Source organism: Vipera ursinii (assembly GCF_947247035.1).
Source record: "Vipera ursinii genome assembly, chromosome: 4".
NCBI classification, from domain to species: Eukaryota; Metazoa; Chordata; class Lepidosauria; order Squamata; family Viperidae; genus Vipera; species Vipera ursinii.
The window spans coordinates 67260035-67280619 of NC_139514.1; the positions used below are offsets into that span (position 1 = coordinate 67260035).

The 20585-nt window shown below is 39.1% G+C and overlaps 1 protein-coding gene across 3 annotated transcripts in view; it reads left to right on the plus strand.

The window, feature by feature from the left end:
- The first annotated feature begins 13576 nt into the window (after positions 1 to 13576).
- The window catches only part of SCML2 (Scm polycomb group protein like 2), a 54253-nt gene continuing 47244 nt past the window's right edge, over positions 13577 to 20585 (plus strand). For all 3 annotated transcript variants that reach the window (XR_014492585.1, XM_083363103.1, XM_083363104.1), the window contains exon 1: positions 13577 to 13810. The gene's annotated coding sequence lies outside the window, so the exon portion shown is untranslated. The remainder of the gene's footprint in view (positions 13811 to 20585) is intronic.

A 20585-nucleotide genomic window follows, 5' to 3' on the forward strand; every position in this document is an offset into this window, starting at 1 on the left:
ATATTCTGTTTGAAATCAGTAATGGGCTAACATCCATAGCTCAGTTGTGTATCAGCTCAATAATTATAAAGTGGTTTTAGCTTTCAGGGAAAAAGATTCCCAGCATTATCATGCATCAAGCAATTTTATTCTGTTTATTTTATTTAATTCATGGCTGATGACAAAACAAACATTGAAATACTAGAAAATACTTGTAGCTCGAGGTTTAGATTTTTGGCAGTGATTTGCTCTCTGAGTTTGCCATTTAGTTCCTGATCATTTCGTTACCAGCTAGGTAACATCATCAGCGGGGTTTTAGGTAGAAGTGTCTTGTCCTCAATTGTAGAAGTAGAATTCCCCCTGATGATGTTACCTAGTCGAATAACAAAACATTTGGAAACTAAATGGCGAGCTCAGAGAGCAAACCACTGCCAAAAACTAAACAAGCATTTTAGGGAATAAAAGTGACTATAGATATCAATAAATATATACAACTGTGTATGCATACAAATGTGTTATGTATGACTGCAAAATATAGGTTTGCATCCAATTACAAACCCTTCATCAAGGAGGCAAACCCTCCCCCCCAAATTAGGAACAATTTGTCCTGATCAGGCCTTCAACCTCCACTATAGTCTTTCTTAATCTAAGCATGTTGTCACCAAAGCATGGGGGGGGGTTGGAAACAGACTTCTAATAATGCATTGTAGTAAATGTTTCTAGGTTTCTTCAGGTTCCCTACTGTAGTTCCTTATATGAAAGAGAAAGAAGGGGAATGTGTGTGTCTGTCAGAGATGTAAGACACTAAAGGCAGACATTATTTGTAGCATACTTTTGTGGAACCATAAAGAACAAGACACTGAGCCTATGTAGGCTAAGCTTTGGATCCCTGAAAGGCAATCCCCCCAAGTCACAAAAAAGTACATTGAAGAAGCAGAAATAAGGATATTTTATAAAGAATACAATAAAGAAGCAATGGAGGCCCAATCCTCACTGCCTCCTCAAACATGCAAAAAGCCAGTGTTGCTATGATGGGTATAGCTATATGTGCAAAGTAGCTGGTGATGGTGCTTTGCCTGGTATTGCTTTGCAAAGCCTGGTATGTGTTCTTACAGGATTGCAGCCTGTACCTGCCTTTTGAACTTGATGCTATGTTCCATCAGGGAGTCAAGTGCAAACTCTGACAACCTCTCTGTGCAGGCTGACAGAGAGCTCTTCTTGCTCAAGGTCACTACTGCAGAAACCACTGCACACTTGGTCACAATGTAGAGAAAATTACATGCAGAAAAAAGATGTTCATACAAGGTCAGTTTAGTGGGACAATGCAGGGGTGTAGCTTGGATGTGTACTTCTACATGTGCACAAAATGACAGATGAATCAGAATGATGCACTAAAAGTGGCTGTGGTGCAAAAAATCTTTATCAATTGCAGATTTTCAAAACTGCACAGTGTATGCTAGAGAAAGCAAGAAATTCTATGTTCTGCTTAACTTACCTCTTTTCTTTAGCCAAACACACTGTTCTGTTCCAGCCTACGACCGGCCCTGTTTGAATGTCAGGGACCCCTTTTTATAATCAACAGGCTGGAAAAAACTCAACCAAATTTATTTACAAAGTGTTCAAACAAAAGTGAAACGAAAAGTTCAAACAAGACTTAAACCAAAAGGTTAAACAAGAGTTAAACAAGAATAACAGACCAGGACTCTAGCAGAAGATCTTCAAATGGTTGCCTTCAGCAACCAGCACCTCCCACACCTTCCCCTTTTATCAGCAGTCCCAAGGCGTGGCTTCTCATTGCCTTCTCCCGAGTTGCCTCATTGCCTTCCTCTGTTCTGCTGTGCTAGATTGCCTCCTGCTCCTAGCATCCCTGAACAGAGCCAGCTGTGGATCATTTTCTTCCAATCCCTCGTGCTCACACGGCTGAGTCTGAACAAGACAGGAGGGGCCAGGCTGAGAGTCCTGCAGTGCATCAGAACCTCCCACTGACACCAAAGGCTCTCCAAACACCTCCTCCTCCTCCTCTTCAGAATCATCCAACCCAGCTGCCGGAACCACAGGCTGATGCTGAATCACAACACATACCAGGCGACAGCACAGCAACAAGAATGTGTTATTGGCAGTATTCTTTTACCCCTAGTGAAAAAAATGTATTTTACAGCATAGTGCTTGTAGCTGCTTTAAATACTGAGAGGCATCACTACTTCAAATAGCTTCTTTTTGCATGGTACCTTATCAAGGTATAGATGAGGATTTGGCAGAGAGTTGCAGTTTTAGTTTGAATTCTGTTATAATATAATTTACGGCATTATGGTCACATTAGTTATCTAATATAACTAATCTCAAATAGTATCTTGGATTTTAATTTGACAGTTATGCATACTAAGAATAGCACACACATAGATAAATTCAAGTTGAGACCACAATAATATTATGAAATCATTTTAATCAAATAACTCCATTTAGGTACTCTGTTTTGCATGGGTGTAAAAGATACAGTGTTTTAAGGAACAGAAGCTATTGCATCTTTAAAGTTATTCTTAAATGCATGAAATCTGCGGAAACATTTGAATTAAAACAGCATGACTTTGCATAGAACAGTTTTAAACTATTCATTATCCATTCCTGCTTGTGAGTGAAAAATATGCATTTTTCATATTTGTCATATGCATATTATAAGCATTATAAGGGTTTCTGTGCCTTAACATAAAAGAAAAGAAAAAGTGCTGCTTTTATATTCTGTGATCTAGAGTACTTAAATTACCAGAATATAGCAGGATTCATTGTGGAATATTGTTGGGTGACTTTCCATTTCTTTCAGGACCTTCAGTGAAAAGAATGGACAGCTAAGCCATTCTTCAGGCAATGATAGATAATTCTATCTTGCTCGTTATAATACCAAACTTTTGTAGTGTAGTAATTGAAGATTTACCTTCATACTGGAAATTTATACTTTTACTTTGTTGCTAAAAACAACCATTGTTAATTACATTGGCTAAAAAGAACAATCAAAATTTCAGTCTGTAGTTAAATAGAAATGAAAATGTTTCTAATGACATAGTGAAACAAAATAAGATACCAAGAAAGGAGTGAAATCAAATTACAATTTTTTAAATTTAAATTTAAAAAACATTAAGTACCTAAGTTGAAAACGCTGTTTGAGGTAAAGCTTAATGCAAAGTGGATGTCTACCCTTCCTCCCTACCCTCTACTTGGGGGAAATTTGATGTCAGTATTTGCTAATTTCCCCAAATTACCAAACATAGAATTCACTACAATTTTCATGAATGTTGGAATTCTTAAGCTCAACGTTTTTTCTTAAAAAATTACAATTATACATCATTTTAAAATCATGATTTAGATTATATTAACCTTTATTTGTTCTACATAAGTCTTATTTATAAAATGTACCAGCTTAACTGCAAGCAGGTTCCATTAAAATAGGCAAAGGTATTTTATACAGCAAGAAACATTTGACTATAGAAACAGACCTTTAGATTGACAAAATTCAGAACTTATGTGTACACTATTTTTCTTTAACTTGACCGCAGTATTACAACCTAGCTTGTGTTATACTGACATCTGCTGAATGAAAAGAGAACATGTAATTCTAATGACAATTTAAGTGCTACGTATTTATCTTTTCATTAAAATAATACTATATATGCACTTTTGTGACTTAAGAGTTACATTTTCATCTTTATACAAGGAAAATATTACATAATAAAGCTATAATAAACGTTTGATAGCATTGTTTTAACATATATTTTGGCTTCTACATGTCCTGCTGATTTCCTTAAAGAGTTTTTAGCCACATTGGCCGTTATGAAATAAGAGAAGATAAGAATTTGGTGGGTTGTCTAACAGAAGGGAAAACTGACCCTTCAAATTAATTGGAGAATGTGATTTATGACAGCAATGAAAAGGAGGAGAATTGAACTTAACATATTGTGCTAAGGGGGAGGAGAATTCAGACTCCAGCTTCTCTTAGCAAGGATTGCCGATGCCATAGGGCTAATAAAAGACTTTTAAGGTAAACAATGCCTCAGAGTCCTTTGAAAAGCTCATTCTGTCAGAAACTTGACATCAAGCTGGAGTCCTCCAACTTTACACATTAACTAGGGAGTCCTGACCTCCCGTCGCTGTCTCCAAGTTTGGGAGACAGTCTGGCAAAGAATTGGGGAAGATCCCATCATGGAGAAAGAAAAATTGCCTGAAGCCAGCTCCCCGGCACCAGCAGCCACCGGGGGGGGGGGGGAAGGGCCAGCAAAAAAGCCGGCAGGAAAAGAGTTTCAGCAATCCTCCCAGCTGGGAGCTAGACCCAAACAACCAGGAAAGTTGGTCTGGTCATCAGTGGATTAAGCCCAGCGGAGACTCCAGGTGCATCGAAGCAGCCTTGCCATCCCCAAGGGCCTCAAAGGCAGAGGAGGTGCGGCGACAGCAAAGAGATTCCTGCACATCGTATTCCCCAGACTGGTGGGGAGCAGCCAGGCCAGCTGAGATTGAATACTCTGCCGAGGGGAAATATCCATCTGCAGCCCATAGCCAATCAATTGACAATTTAGCAGAAAGGTTTGAAGAACTAGAAGTGAGGTGTGCAGAACAGCTCCTGCCAAGAGAGGCCCCCAGCCCCCTTTTCATAGAGCTAACAGCCCTCCAACCCCTGGAGTGCCCTGCTAGGGCCTCCAGTCCCATAGAGGAAGAGCACCTAAGGCCCCCTCAGCAGTGGGGAATATGGCAACCCCCACCGAAGGAAGGGCGGGCGAGTCATTCGTCGCCACATAGATCAGCTTAGAAAGCGTTTTCCAGAATGGCCACAAAGCGAGGACTTCGTCCCAGGTCCCATCCACAATCCGCAAACCGGCAGCCAGGCCAATCAATCCATATGCTCTGAGGTCCCAAGCAGTCAGAGCAATGGGGAGGTGGTCGTAGAGGGGGGCAAAGCCCAGGAGTGCAACATGGGACCCCTGATGGAGAAAGCCAACCAGAACACTACAGCCGCTGTGCTAACTCTGCGGAAGGATTAGACTCTGGGGTGGGCCGACCTGAAATGGCCAGCCAGAGAATTCCGAATCAGCCAGACTTGCTTGATCAAATGGACCCTGGTCTACCCAGCCCAGCGGGCAAGCTGGTAGGCCAGGGAGTGCCTGGCTCTCCCAGGCATTCCACGAGGGTTCGCAAGCCTCCTGCATATTTACAAGATTTTGTTCCAAAATAACTGAGCTATAATGTTGTATGTGTCATTGATTGATGCTAGCCAGGAGAGCCTCTGTATTAGCAAGTATGGGAAAATGTGTACGCTTGCATACTACTTTTGTATCTCTGTAAAACTTGTAATTGCTGTAATCATTCCTTTCTTATTATGATGTGTGTACATTCTAGGGGGGAGGGTTGTAATGTATTGGGCTTAGTTTTACTTAAGTATATCACGTGGGGTTAATTGCTGGAAGGTTACTTAAGCAGAGAAGCTGGCTAACGGCTCCCAGCTCCTCAGACAACCCATCTCCAGTGCCATTAGCTGCTTCTAGGGCGGTAATAGGTTGCTTTAAACCTATTGGCTGCCACCTAGAGGCCAGGGTATAAATTGCTGCATTCGCAGCCCTGTTTCTCAGTTCAGTTCCTGCACCCAAATAAAGAAAGATTCTTGCTGAACTCACTCGCCTCATCTCGTCAATCAAGCAACGAACCCAGTATCTAACACTCCCTCCCAGCAATAACTAATTCTAGCTTTAACAGTAACACACAAGTTTAACATATGAAATAGCTGCTTCTTAGTTACTTAGTTACTTTTAGTTATTTTTTCCAGGTTCCCTTTCCTTTCTTGGGGTTGGGGCAACCTGTCAAGCTATGAAACCTACTGCATTTAGGACTGCTGTGTGCTTGGCTAGATAGCGGGGAGATGGGGAGAACTTTGGATCCACAGGTGCTCTTGTCATTGTGAGAGCTGAAGAGTTGTTTTGGTGAACTAGAGTTTCTTCTCATAATAATTACTGGGAGATGTATGGACAACGTGACCTTAACTGTCAGAGAGGAGAGGAGAGAAGATTCATTCTTTTAATTAACTGCTTCCTGCCATTTCTTTAGAGCTAGCTTTCACTTTAATTCTACCGGTATGATATTATTGCTCAGTAAACTTTACATTAGAGAACACAATGGCTCTGGTGTTTTTCTAAGTTGGGCTTTTCAGCCAGAGCTTGACACACAAATTGCCTTTACCACATCATGCTATGGTAAATATATGAGATATATGGAATTTATGGCTCTCCAATTGTTGTATCTGTTTTCTTTATTCCAGGCCAGGGATTATGTCAGATATTATGTTTTCCTAAAATATATGGAAGTTATGGATTCCCATTGCTGAAATATACAGATTTGGAATTTATATAAATTGTACAACGTATAAAAACAAATTTGGCTTTCTGCTCTCATGAATTTCACTTCTTCAAAATCCTTTAGTTATATATTTGAAATGTGTCTACTATTTCTTTTATTTATAAAGTTATGTATGTAGTGAATTTCAAAAGTAAAATAATTTTACAACTGGTGGCCGATAAAATACATAAAAGTCACAATAGTTTACCCAGAAGTACAAGGTTTTATATATTTTATTTAGAATTATCTGGGACACTATACATCCTCTTCATGACCTGTTTTCCTTGTTACCTTCTGAGAGAAGGCTCCATGGTATCCGAAGCAGAACATCCACATTCAGCTAGTTTCATTCCATACAGCATTAAACTTGTGAACTTTCAAGCTTCCTCCTTCCGTTATATATTCAAGATGGACAGTGTTTAATATTTATTTGTTATGTATATGTAAGGGTGTAGGTCTATAAACATGTTGTATATAGTATGTTTAGGTGTGTGTCATGTATGTGTTCACTTTGAGAGCAGGCAAATAAATTTCATTTTTGATGTGCGCCGCTGTGCCCACAGTAAAAAAATGACATTAAAGGATATCTTATCTTTTGAGTCATGCAGGTCCCTTTTCACTTTTCTGGATTACAAAATAGTTAAAAGAGAAAAATGCCTACTACAAGAAAAGTATCACAAGGAAGGATCATTTACAGAAGGTCAGCAAATGGCAGAAGAAGGGTTTAATCAAAACACTTTACAAAAATGCTTAAGGAATTAGCAATAGTGTTATTGCATCAGTTAAGGTGGTTGAAGAAAACTTGATCATTTTAGAAAAAAGTTGGAAGAGAAGTAACTATGAAAAAAAAGATTGGGGAATTCTATAAAAAAAAATAACTGGAGTACCTAAACAGAAATTCTGGAAACTAAAACAGAAATAACCAATAAGGAGATGGAAAGGAGTTTAGACAATTCAGATAGCCCTCGCTTACCATTCTTTGAGCAACCATTCCAAACTTTCTGAAGGCTTTCCAAAGCATCACAAGAATGGCATATGCTATCTGGAGAATGATGGCAGGAAGAAGGTCTGGTGTGGGTAGCAGCTGCCTTGTGTAGAGTTAGGTCAGCTGCACCTCATCAGTAGTAGTAGAAAGACAGCGAAGGTCAACTGGTCATAGCCAGGTCGCAGAGTATAAGATGGTAGTGTAGCTAGGACTTTGCACAGTGATGCTGGAGTGGCTACATTGTTACATTCACAATGATAGATGAACAATGATATCCCCACAGTGGAGGACACTTCCAGGACTTATAGTGTACAGATAGTCCTCGACTTACAACAGGTTATTCAAGGTTACAACAGCACTGAAAAAGGTAACTTATGACCATTTTCCATACTTATGACTGCTGCAGTATCCCCATGGTCATGTGATAAAAATTTGGATGCATGGCAATTGGTTCATATTTAGTGTCCCTGGGTCATGTGATCAGCTTTTGCAACATTCTGACAAGAAAGTCAACGGGGAAGCCATTCACTTAACAACTGTGTTACTAACTTAACAATTGCAGTGATTCACTTAACAGTTGTAGCAAGAAAGATCGTAAAATGGGGCAAATTCACTTGACAACTGTCTTTCTTAGCAACAAAAATTTTGAGCTCACTTGTGATTATAAATTGAGGACTATTGTACTGAAGATAACTAAGAAAGTGGAGCTGCCAACTGTGGCAAAGACCAAGGAACTAATGAACCATGGTAGTGCAGTGGTTAAAGTGCAATATTGCAGGCCAGCTCTGCCCACAGACTGGAGTTCAATCTCTTCAGGACTCAAGATTAACTCAGCATTCCATCCTTCTGAGGTCAGTAAAATGAGGACGCAGATTGTTGGGGGCAATATGCTGACATTGTAAACCGCTCAGAGAGTGCTGTAAACCACAATGGGGTAGTATATAAATCTAAGTGCGGTTGCTATTGCTAATGACTAGACTGGTTCCTTTTCTGAATAAGGAGAAGATAGGAGATAACCCACACGTGCTCCAGAAAGCTGTTCCTCATGAGACTGTGGGACAGCAGTTTTCCATGGGTTTGAGCACTGGGAGATGACATGCTTAGCCATTTTCCTAATAACCATAGCAGATACTTCTAAAAGACACTAGGTTTGCAAATATCACTTTCTAATCACTTTTGGAAATTGATCATTAGCTACTTCTAAATCATTAAAGACCTTCAGATCAACATGAAAATGCTGGGTGAGTCTACCTTTAATTCTGAATGAAAGAAAATGTTAATCATGAGCTTAAGAATTTAAAGTATCTAAAAATAAGCAGGAAAATATTAAATAAAATTTTAATCTTAGAAAGTTATAAATGGACTAAGGGATTTGGAATATTGAAAGTTTTACAATAATTTTGAATTAATTTCAAAAACTGCACAGCTTCTCATGGGAAATAGATTCTATTTTGGGTTTTGCTGGACAAAACAAAGTAATTTGATTATTTTTTTTAAAAAAAAACTACACTAGAGGAGACAAAGATTTTAGGTAGAGGAAAGATTTACAACCCTGCAAAATGTTACAAATTGTTCTAACAATGAAAATACTGAGAGATTTTTGAAGAATGAAATCAGAAAATTGTTGCCACAATATAAAAAATCAGTAATGGTGTTTGTATAGAATAAAACTGGAAAGGACCTTGGAGGTCTTCTAGTCCAACCCCTTGCTCTAGCAGAAGACCCTATACCATTTCAGACAAGTGGCTGTCCAGTCTCTTCTTAAAAATCTCCAGTGATGTCTGTTTCCAAGGACAGACTGTGTCCAAAATATGTTATTGAAGAAATGTCAGATGTAGAACAAATTTTAACTGACAACATAGAGGGGAAACCTTCTGATGCACTGGAAGAATGGACCTCAAATCTGGTGAAAATGCTAATGAATGCCATTGTTCTAGAAGGCTCAGAATTTTGACATTTGCCAGCATTTTCCCCTCTGAAGGGATGGAAAAGATGGTGTTCACTAAAATTCTAACAAACACCTTCATTCTGAAAGGCTCAGAATATGGTGTTAGCTGGAGTTTTCACCAGATTCACTGTTCCTCCAGATTGTGGGAAGATTTCCCCTCATGCACAGAGCAGAGGGGAAATTCCCTTGGTGTGCTGGTGAAACAGATCTCAAATTCAGTGTGGCCTCTGCTTGCAACCTTACTTGCCAGTTCCCCCAGTGACATTCGGGGGAAACTGGCAGAGAAGATTGAAAATGGAGATCACATGATTGCAAAGCACTTGACAACAAGTAGTAATTTTTTTTCTATCATTGCAACAATTACATTTAACATTTCGTATATTCCCTGATCAAACCGGTCAGTCCTAGAGGAGATCAACCCTGACTGCTCTTTAGAAGGCCAGATCCTGAAGCTAAAACTCAAATACTTTGGCCACCTAATGAGAAGGAAGGACTCACTGGAGAAGAGCCTAATGCTGGGAAAGATTGAGCGCAAGAGAAGAAGGGGACAACAGAGAATGAGGTGGCTGGATGGAGTCACTGAAGCAGTAGGCGTGAGCTTAAATGGACTCCAGAAGATGGTAGAGGACAGGAAGGCCTGGAGGAACATTGTCCATAGGGTCGCGATGGGTTGGACACGACTTCGCAACTAACAACAACAATATTCCCTGAACTTTCTCGATTCTTTTAATACAATGAGAGCATAGCAACATTCATTACTATCTGTGTAGTACTAAAATTCTCATGTTTGACACTTTGTAACTTTCACCTAGATGAAACATAGCATCATAGGGGAAACCTTTGTCAAGAAAGGTACCTAAATGAGCTAACATAGAATCCTGAGGGAATGAAATTTGGGTTTTTTTTTTACTGCTTCAGTGCCACCACCACACTGCTGCGATCAGCTACAGTCATGTGATTCTCATTTTCAATGTTCTCTCACAGCTTCCTATAAATTGATGGGGAACCCAGAAGGAACTCACAGGATTGCATCAATGCTCCTTGCCATCTTCTCACTAACAAAGTCTTTGCTTGTGGGAAATTTGCAGGGAGAACATCAATGAAGAAATGGTTCACTCCTTCTGTGCTCACACTCCATTTTTCCTCACCCACATGGCAATAGCCGCTTACCTGCATGCTGGGAAGGGGAGGAAGGAGGGAAAGGAAGGAGGAATATCGAGAGAGGGGAGAAATGAGAGCGGGAGGAAAGAAGTTAGGAAGGAAGGGGAGGAAGGAAAAGGGAGTAGGAAGAAAGGAAGGGAAAAAAGGAGGGACGAAAGAAGGAAAGGTAACAGAAGGGAGGGAACAGTGAGAGAAAGGAAGCCACTTCCTTGCCCCTCATATATTTGTGCAAAAGCTCTGAGAATTCCCAATCAGTAAAACCATACCGAGATTCTAAGTTGTAGCTAAATACATTTGGAGGGCATCACATTGGAAAAAATTAATCTAGAAACATGCTTCAGCAGAAAGTTAAAATACTAAATAAAGACAAACAAGAAAGCTTTAAAACCTCTAAGGCTGATATGTATTTTCTGCTATCAGAATAGCAGAAACACAGTGCAGGTTGTGTCCGCCACCATTTTTAAAACCATGTTCATCTTGTTCCAATCCAGCCTCCTTCAATATATATCCAGCATGTAAGCTGAATACCTTCCCCAGGGCTTTTTTTCTAAAAACTCTCATCTTGGCAGGCGGGGGGGGGGGCGCTGCTGCGGTCACGGGAGTGAGGGGTGTTGGCGGTGGGCTGTCCCCTGGGGCCGTAGCCGGCGCGGCTGGTGCAATGGGAGCAGCGGGGCCCACTCTATATGGCGGGGCTGCGCGGGGCGGGCTGCAGAGGCGTGGCAGGCCAGGCGATGTCGGGCGGCCACTTAGGTGTGCAGGGCGAGGCGACGGTGGTGCAGGTCCAGCACTGGGTAGGCCACCAGCCTGGCTGACACGGGTGAGCACAAGGAAGGAGTGCACATGGACTCCACAGAACCCACCTCCCACTCCTTGTCCTCTCTTACTTACCTAGTTGAGATGGTGTAGTTGGGCAGCAGGGAGGGATGCAAACTTCTTGCCAACTCACCTTCGCTGCAGACAACTTGCCAGTGCAACATTTGCTGGCCGGGTCTTTTGGTGCTCTCAGCAGCAATTCCTACTGGCTTTCGAGTAGCATAGCTTGTGGGAGGGAGGGAGTAGCATAGCTTGTGCAAAAGCTTTTTTTGTGTGTGTGCAAAAAAAGGTGCCGGAACGCCATTCAGAGCGTTCAATGAGAAAAAAAGCCCTGTTTTTATCTTTTAATCTTATGATTTTAAAAAAATTTTCTATTGTAAGTTGCCCCAAACCTCGCCATGTAGATTGCATACAAATATTATATAATCGGTAAATAAAGGTAGAACATATGTTAAATATACATCAAATGATAATATGCTTCCCTACAAAGTCAATTCTTGCTCAATGACAGACCAAGGAGTTAACTCGGAAAATCTAGAAGAGATCTGTGCAACTTGTAGAAGGGAAAGGCCCACACTAATAAATTAAAAATCTTTATGGTCTGCAAAGGAATGCTGGTGGGCTAATCAATGACTTGGTGACTAGAGGAGCATCTACAGTGATGGAGCTCGTGGTCATGGTAAGCCATGGAGACACTAGGCAACATGACTTTTGTCCTTGCCTCACTTTTTTGCCAACCTGGAGCCACTGTGTTTTGCCAGTTCCATCTGTAGTGGGGATTCTTCTTTTGTGTGGAGATTTTGCACAAGGAAAATGAGATGTTCTAGGAATACCATTTTCCTAAGAACTTTCCTCAGCTTGACATGGCTAATGTACCTGAAGGCCTTTCTATAGTGTATGAAGCACATATTGGCTTCTTTTTAGTATCTTTTGGCTTTTTTCATATGCTTCAGCAAAAAAGTTTGAAAAAGTCTTTTCCATGTAGGGCTCTAATCTAGATGATCCTAAGTGTTATTTCCTTGGCATGTGAAATTAAGCATTATGCAATAGTGAATGCTCTCTGTTAACTGTCTTTTCTTGGTTATTGGCATTTGGATAAATCTCCTCTAATCTGTTGGCCATTTTAACATTCTTCAGATTTGCTAATCTAGTTTGGTTAGAATCTTTATTGCTTTTTCTAGAGTGCCATGTTTCCATAGATAGTCCATCAATTCCTGTAGTCTTCCAATTTGGTCATGACTGGAACCTTAACCTAACTTAGTCTTCTTATATTAGAGATTCTTGTAAATAAGGAAAAAGTTATCTTGGATGTTGAAAATATTTCAATATATTCTTTCCATATTTGTTTGAATCTCTACAGGTACAATTGAGTCCAAAATTTCCATTGTTAAGCAAGGTAGCTGTTAAGTGAGTTGTGCCTCATTTTACAATATTTTTTGCCACAGTTGTTAAGCTAATCACTGCATTGTTAAATAAATCTTGTAGTCATTAAGTGAATCTGGCTTCCCAGATTCACTTAATGTCAGAAACGGGCTGGGAGTTACAAATGGTGATCACATGACAGTGCAACTGTCATAAATACATGCCATTTGACAAGCACCCAAATTTTGATCACATGACCATGGGCATACTGCAATGGTTGATAGTTTGAAAACTGATGTCACTTTTTCAGTGACCTTGTAATTTCAAATCGTCACTAAATGTAATTTTGAACCGTCACTAAATGAATGTTTGTAAGTCAAGGACTATCTGTACTATCTGTTCTTTAGTGTTGTTCACCGTATCAGCTTGAAGTTACAATCTCTTTCTTACTCCAGACCTCTTTGAAAAGTTTATTTTTCTGTGGTTTTTTAAATTTTTAATCTCATTGCAGCTGTTGTTTAATATCGTTTGTTCTAAAAGTTCTCTGATATTCTTTGTTGAACCTCTTCCTGAGAACTTGGTCTTCCTTGACTTTTGTTCCTGTTTGCTTTGACAATCTCTTTTCGCACGCTTAACAGCCTTATCTATATTTCAGACAGGTTAGAAATGCAGTTTGCACATTGTTTCATTTTTGCACCGTTCATTTATCTAACTAACAAAACGCATTAGTACACAACTATCCAATATTATCTGTCAATTCAAGAACAATTCTATTCAGAGAAAGCCCATATTTATATCGTTTCGGGACAAAACCTACAGCGGGGCATCGGCGGCAGCCACTTGAAGCCCACTGCAGCGGCATAAGCAGCAAGTGCACGACGAGCGGCGTGGCGCGCGCGAGAACGTCCCCCAACTCGCTCTCGCGGGCCACTAGCACAGCGGCAACTGTGGCAGCAGCGGCTGAATTGCCACCAGTCCCCCCTCCGCCTCCGCCCCCTCATCAGGGGGCCGCGAAGACAAGACGCGAAGCCGGAGAGGAGCCCTAGGGCCGCTGCCGGGCATGCGCGACGCCCCAGGAATATGGCGGAGGTGGCAGCGTGAATGTCGGTGGCGGCTGCGGCACCGCGCAGCTGACAGACTGGCGAGCCGAGCCCACGGCGTGCTGATGCTAAGCCGGGGCTTCCTGGTGTTCGGTGAGTGGCGCCGGTTCCCGAGTGAAGGTCCGAGCGCTTTTGGCTTCCGAGGAAGAAAAAGCAGGCGGAGCTGGACTCACCTCCCCCCCCCTTCCCCGCAGTTTTCTCCTCTCTTCGCTGCGGGATCTCCCGGGTCCTGCATTCTAAAGCGCGGACTGAGAAGGGAAAAGACTGGTGTCAGAGCAGCAGTCATCCGCCGGCCCTCGCGGAGTATTTGGTGTCCTGCGAGGTCGGGGTCACTTGTTCCGGATATTCGTCCTCGACCTCCCCCAACCAAGGCTTCTAGCTGACTGTTTTTTCTTCTTCGGGTTTTCCCGAGTTGCCTCTCTGCTCGGCCTCTTCGGGTCCTGGGGCAGTTTGGAGCGCGCGCTGTCCCCCCCTGCCCTTAGTTGTTTACTTTTAACGGGTTGGAGGGGATTTATAACCCAGCAAGCGTGACTCTTCCCCCCCACACCGTCCCCCGCTCTTTTTCCTCAGCTAAACCTTCACGTCCACCTTTCTGACGATCAAAAGGCAAAGGGAGGAGAGAGAGAGAGAGAGAGAGAGAGAGAGAGAGAGAGAGAGAGAGAGAGAGAGAGAGAGAGAGAGAGAACATTGCTTTCCTCTCTGAGGAGGGGCAGGAGGAGGTGGGAGATCTTGCGTGAGGGGAACTCACCCCTGCATTTAGCCAGGGGGCATGGCAGGTCTCATTCCCTCCCGGCTTTCACTCGTTTTCTCGCTCTGGAAAGCCCTGCTTAGGTCGAGGCCGGCCGGAGAGCCGGTTCTGGACCGGCAGTTCTGCGCTTTGAATGCTGCGCGGTTTTATTTTGAAAGGGGAGGAGAGAGGAGCGGCTGACATCTCCTGGCCAGAGCTGAAGCCAGCACAGCTGTCGCGTTTAGCCTTAGGTGAATTTGGTAACAACGCTGCTTTTTTCTGTTGAGCATGCTGCTTAACACGCATTTCACTTTAGTAGGGCGGGAATAACCCCGTGGGCACTGAAGAAGAGGCGGGGGCAAAGGCGAATCTTTCCCCCCCTCCGCCAAGTTTTTCGGGCTAAACGCTCAAGGACTAAAGCTGTTCCCGGCAGTTCTGCACTTTTTTTTTTTTACACCAACCCCCCCCCCCCGCCGCGCATTTTGAGTTGGCTCTTATTTTTGGCTTGCTTGGATGTGGTTTGACAGGAGCGTAGACGTGGACACACCTCTTCGAGATGTAGCCTTCTTCTGGCTGAGGACTCTCCTCCCTTTTCCTCTTCTTTGGTGTGGAGTACTGAATGCGAGTGGGGCCTCGTGGACCGTCTGTTGCTGCGGCAGTTACTTTATCTGGGGTGGCCGGACAAATAGGCACCCAAAGGAATAGATGCGCTTTCTTTGCTTCTGGTGACCAATGAGTTGGGTGCGGTGTTTGCTTCTTCTCGTCTTGTAAATGAAGGGCAATCTTTCTCCGAAGTCAGTGAGACTTGGCCTAAAGAGCCTTGAGGACGAGGGGAAGGTATATTAACAGAGAAACGCGATGCTTCTCTAGTGCAAAATTGTGCCTAGAAATTGTCTTCCGTGCAGGAACAAGTAGTTTCAGGACATTTATTACTCTTGAGTTTGTATGTATGTTGGCCACAATACACTTCTGATCCCATTCGTTTCTTCGAAGAAACAGTTTCAACCTTTGCCCATTTTCCTCCTCAGTTTTGACCAAGTGTGCAGTCTAGTGCCTGGAAGCATGCTCAGTACAATTTAGGACAGCTTACTTTTGAGTAAGCATGCAAAACATTGCACTGTATTGGTTTTAATACTGTACCTACCAAGGAACAAGCCCCATTGAGCACCTTGAGAAATATTTGTAAGTAATAATACATAGAATTGCTTTTTGTGTCTGCAAACTACAGTAGTTAGTCTCCACTAAAATGTTTTTATTTGCCTTGCACAAAATCTTGAGTATGTAGGATTGCACGGATAATCACTTTAAATAAAAATCTAATACTATTAAAACAATAAAGATTTTTTTAAATGTAAGGTTTCAGTAACTTATGGTATAAATATGGTGATCCATTGGGTTAATACAATATGTGTCAGCTCAATTGTAATTTAGATGAAAATCCACATTATTTTGCCAGTAGGTACACAGTGGTTGAATTAGATCAGTTGATCCTTATAATGTCTCTTCAGCTGCTGAAAAGAGTTTAGGGAAAACTTAAAAAACAATTGTATTCAAAGTGTAATTTTAAAGTACTGATGCAATTATTCTAAAATTAATCTTAGTCCTATAAATAACATGGTTTCTCCAAGTTTAGATTTTTAAACATCTTTGTTTAATTTGTGTAAAAGTTTGGATAACTTGAGGCTTATACCCAAGTATACAATAAAAATGGTATTATGGTAAAAGCACGTTCGGGATAAAGGCATAAAAATAGATTTTTTACAGAGTTTTTTTTCTAAAGATAGGGAATACCGTAATACGGCTATAGAACTTAAGGGCTAATTCACTGTTGATATTTCCCTCTTCCCTCCAGCCCAATAATGGTTGAATTATATACTAGTAATTAATTCTGCTATTGCAGCAATTTCTGTGTTAAAGCTTATTTCCCTTTATTCTTGTCCATGCAGTTTGCTGCTGTAATATACCAGTAGTAATGCATTTAAAAGAAAGCAAATCAATCCAAAGTAATGAACTCTTTGTTCTATAATTTAGCTGTGAAAAATGAGTAGAAATCACACAAGATTAAAAGATACCGTACATGATTTTTGTGGACTTGCAAGTATGACTTTCCCAAGTCCATTCATTTTTCTTATATATGTTCACATACAGTACACATGGCTGATTGAGGGAAAGATAAGTTATATGGAGTTAATTACTGTATTTTCCCCCACTAGTTGTTTATCCACTTGCAGGTAGTACAAAAGAAAATCCGCATTCAGATAGAAAGTTTGAAAGTACAGTTTAAAAAACTCAGTACTTAACATATTGATCAAAATATGATGGAACAAAGCATGTTTATGCCATTGGGATACTGACTGTTACTACTAAAATGTCTGCAATTGGAGGACAAGAATTTTAAATATTTAGAGGTGAGTTAGTGCTAAATTTATTCCATTCTTGTAAGAGTTATTAGTGTTATATTCAGGTTACTCATCAGCTTAGGTACATAAACTCTGCAGTATCTGCTTGTAATAAAGTAAACCTGACTTTATTTTAGGTCCGTGAAAAACTTTTTAAAGAATAAAGACCGAGTTGTATTACAGGATGAAACAACATCCTAAAAATTTAGGTTATATAAAGTACAATTTGGCCTGCAATAATTGATACATTAATTTTTTAGTCTATTATAGCTTGTCTTTAGAATTGTTTCATTTTAACACATCTAGGAATGTTTTGCTCAGTAGTTAGATTTTTTTCTAATAAAAAGATTTTATGCAGGGTTTATAAATATTTCTTTGCTTATTCAAAATGCGTGTAAAATTAGTTTCAAAGGAGTGCATCTTTAATTCTAACTAAATTTATATGACTGGATTGGATTGATGGTGCTCTTTGTGTAGGAAATTGTTGTTTAAAAAGTTTAAAGTTTATTTATGATATGAAGCACTATAATGAAAATGTTTAAATGAAAGATCTAGAGCTTTTTGAAAGCAACAGGTGTAAATGTAAATTGGGTTTGTCCTGCAGAAGACTATTCCTAGTCTCAAAGCAATATAAAAACTCCTCTCTCACTTCTAGTTTAAATAGTACACAATGATTCAAACAGTTTTGCAGGATGTGGGAAAACAACTGTACTTGATCTCTGCAATTAAGGGCTTTTTTCCCTAGTAAAGCAATTTCTGTTTACTGAATTGGAATTGCAACAAACAATCTTGAGATTTTGATTTGATTTGATTTGCTAAGGACATCAAGCTCCAAAAAGACTCTTAAAGTACAGATGTAAGATTCTATTCAGTGTAAGTGTATTTACAAAATTATCCTCTTCTAAAGTAACTTTATAAGAAGGCATAGGTAAAGAGATTTCATTATACAAATCAGTGAGTAGCATGGCAAAAAAGCAGTTTGAACAGGTATGATTTCTGAGCATTGTACAATTCACAAAGTAGTTTAATTATAATTCTGAATAAATGTTACTTCTTTTCTTGATCTGAAGAATGCTCCTTCTAATCTTGTTAAGATCACTGTAATTATATGAATGAAAAAAGATTATGGGTGCATATATTTTTAACTTTTTTAAAAAAATTACATATCAATAAATAAAATAAGAGCAATGTCATTAATTTTTCTAATTACCAAATAATTTTGCTTGAAATATATGCTTAAAATGAATTTTCTGAAAACTGCTGCAGATGAATTTATAGTCACAACTTTTTAAATAAATCACTTCACCGTCCAGTGTGAAAGATAACTTTTGATAATTAAAGTAGTCTGGCACATTTTAAAAATGATACTTAAGGCCTATTTTTCTATTATTAGCTTCTTGTCTGCACTCCTTCCCCCATGTACTGAGATATAGGTAATAGGCTAATTTAAGATATTACACATTTAAAATTAAGAGATTAGCTAGTGTTTTGCTTTTTATTCCTCAGAAACAGCAAGTTTTATATCATTTATCAATCTGGAATAAGGCAAAATATATCCTACCTTATAAAACTATAAAGCTGACTCAATTATTTAACTCATATAAAGGCACATAACTCTTTAAAATATAATAATGGTCAAATATCCTCTTGTTAATTTTGCAGTCTTGAATTTAGATTTTGAACAGTTCATATAGTTTTATGTTATTCTATGTTATTATAGATGGAGTCATTTGATTAAAATCATACTTTCAGATTCACATTTTTTTTATTGTTCTCTCTTCTGGCAATTAAGGGTAAAAATACCCTTGGCAATACATGGCCCTAGTATGTGACATTGTGGCAATTTGTAAACAAAGCCCAAGAGATATGTTTGATAATGTATTAGATTTTTAATGAATAAATGAGAAGGGGAAGGAAATAGCCACATGAATAATTAATGCTATGTTGTAGATGCACTGACATGTTATTATGATTTATAGTAATAAAGAGTTGACTGCTTTTTCTATATTGAATCTGAGATGGAAACCTCTTCTTTTTGGAAGAGAAATTAATCCCCATCTTTGGAAAATTTGTATCTTCAATGTATGACGAGGCAGGTACATTTTTATCCATTGTACTTTGCTTTAGGAAGTTACTATATAAATGATTCCTAATTTCAACATTAGATTTAAAATTCTAGGATTAATTTGTGAGCTGAATTTCATAGACTATAAAATAGGTTATTGGCAATGATTACTGGTCATCTGCCTTTGAATGGGGTTTCTTTTAGCTGACAATCTTGTTGTCTCTGTCTAGATGCTCACTTGTCTGAAATGCTGGAATTCTTTTTATGTTTTTCCCCCCGCAAGCACTTCAGTGGCTTGAGAGATATAATCACTATTGAACTGGAATCTTTATTACAGGAGCAAGTGTAATCTGCTACTGGCTAGAAAAGCAACAATAGAAAGATAAACACAAGTGGTTTAAAATTGACTGCTCATAAAGAGGATGACTTGGATCACCTTTCAGTTGTAAGATAGCTTTGAAATCTATTTGAGTTCAACAGCTTTTTGCAATAGCTCCTATTTCTTTTTATTGAAATGGATATTCATTTGTTGAATTAATTTCATAGAAAAGTGTTAGCTTTTATTTGTATATTTTACTGTATTCATGTTATCATTTTTGCACATGAGCTTTTGAAATTAAAAACAGATACATTAATATTTACTCTTTTTATTCCTGTGTTAAATATTCCTGTAATTGATCAGACACCATCCTAGGGAATTTCATTTTTGAGAAGAAATAATGATTTTTATTACAATCTGTATACAATGCACTTCGATTTTAAAGGTTATCAAAATGATATTTAAAATTTAGATTTTTTCCCTAAAATCCATGTGTGAAAGTTGAAAGTTAGTGCCATCATGAAGAGTAAATATTCTTATTCATTTTATTATGCCAGTATGCATAATAACCGTATTAAACATTTCAAGTTTCATATTTTAACTATTCTAGCTGATTCTCAAATATTTTATAATTTGGTCAGATTTAGTGTTCTAAATGTATTATGCAAATTTATAAGACTGAGCACAAAAATTTGTTAATGTATTCATTTATATGCAATTGTTAAAAACTTCTAAAGTAGTACATAATTTATACCACAATTAAATAATATATAGAACATTTGTACTTGTATCTGAATCTTTGAACTTGTTATTTGTGAATGAATGTTCCTTAGTGTTGCAGCAAGTTGTGTGTACATTATATGCTTCGTTACATTTTACAAATCAGTTAAAGAGGCAGGGCTTTACCCATGTACATAAAAATAGTTTATTGATTGATATTTGACTTTGTTTGATAATGAACAAATTGGAATTGTACAGTTAAAAGTGAAAAGTAAACCAGTTGCAAGGTTAAATTCTTTTGTAGCTTATTGGAAAGCTGTGATATTCCTTTTTGTTCCTGTTTTTATGTCATAATATTAATGACAATTTCTTATTTTGGACAGCATCTATTTTAATACCAATAGGGTCATTTTAGGATATAACCTTATTTACCTTGCAATATGTTGTGTGTAATTTAGCAGCAATCATCTCTAAGTAACATATACAGAATTAATGGACACTATTAGTTCAAGATATAAAGATCACAAAATATGTTGTGGATTATTACCCTCAAGCATTTATCAAGATTGCACTTTTCAAGAAAGTTGGGAAATAAATGGCATTATTTAAGTGGAACACCAGACTTAAAAGAGATCTAA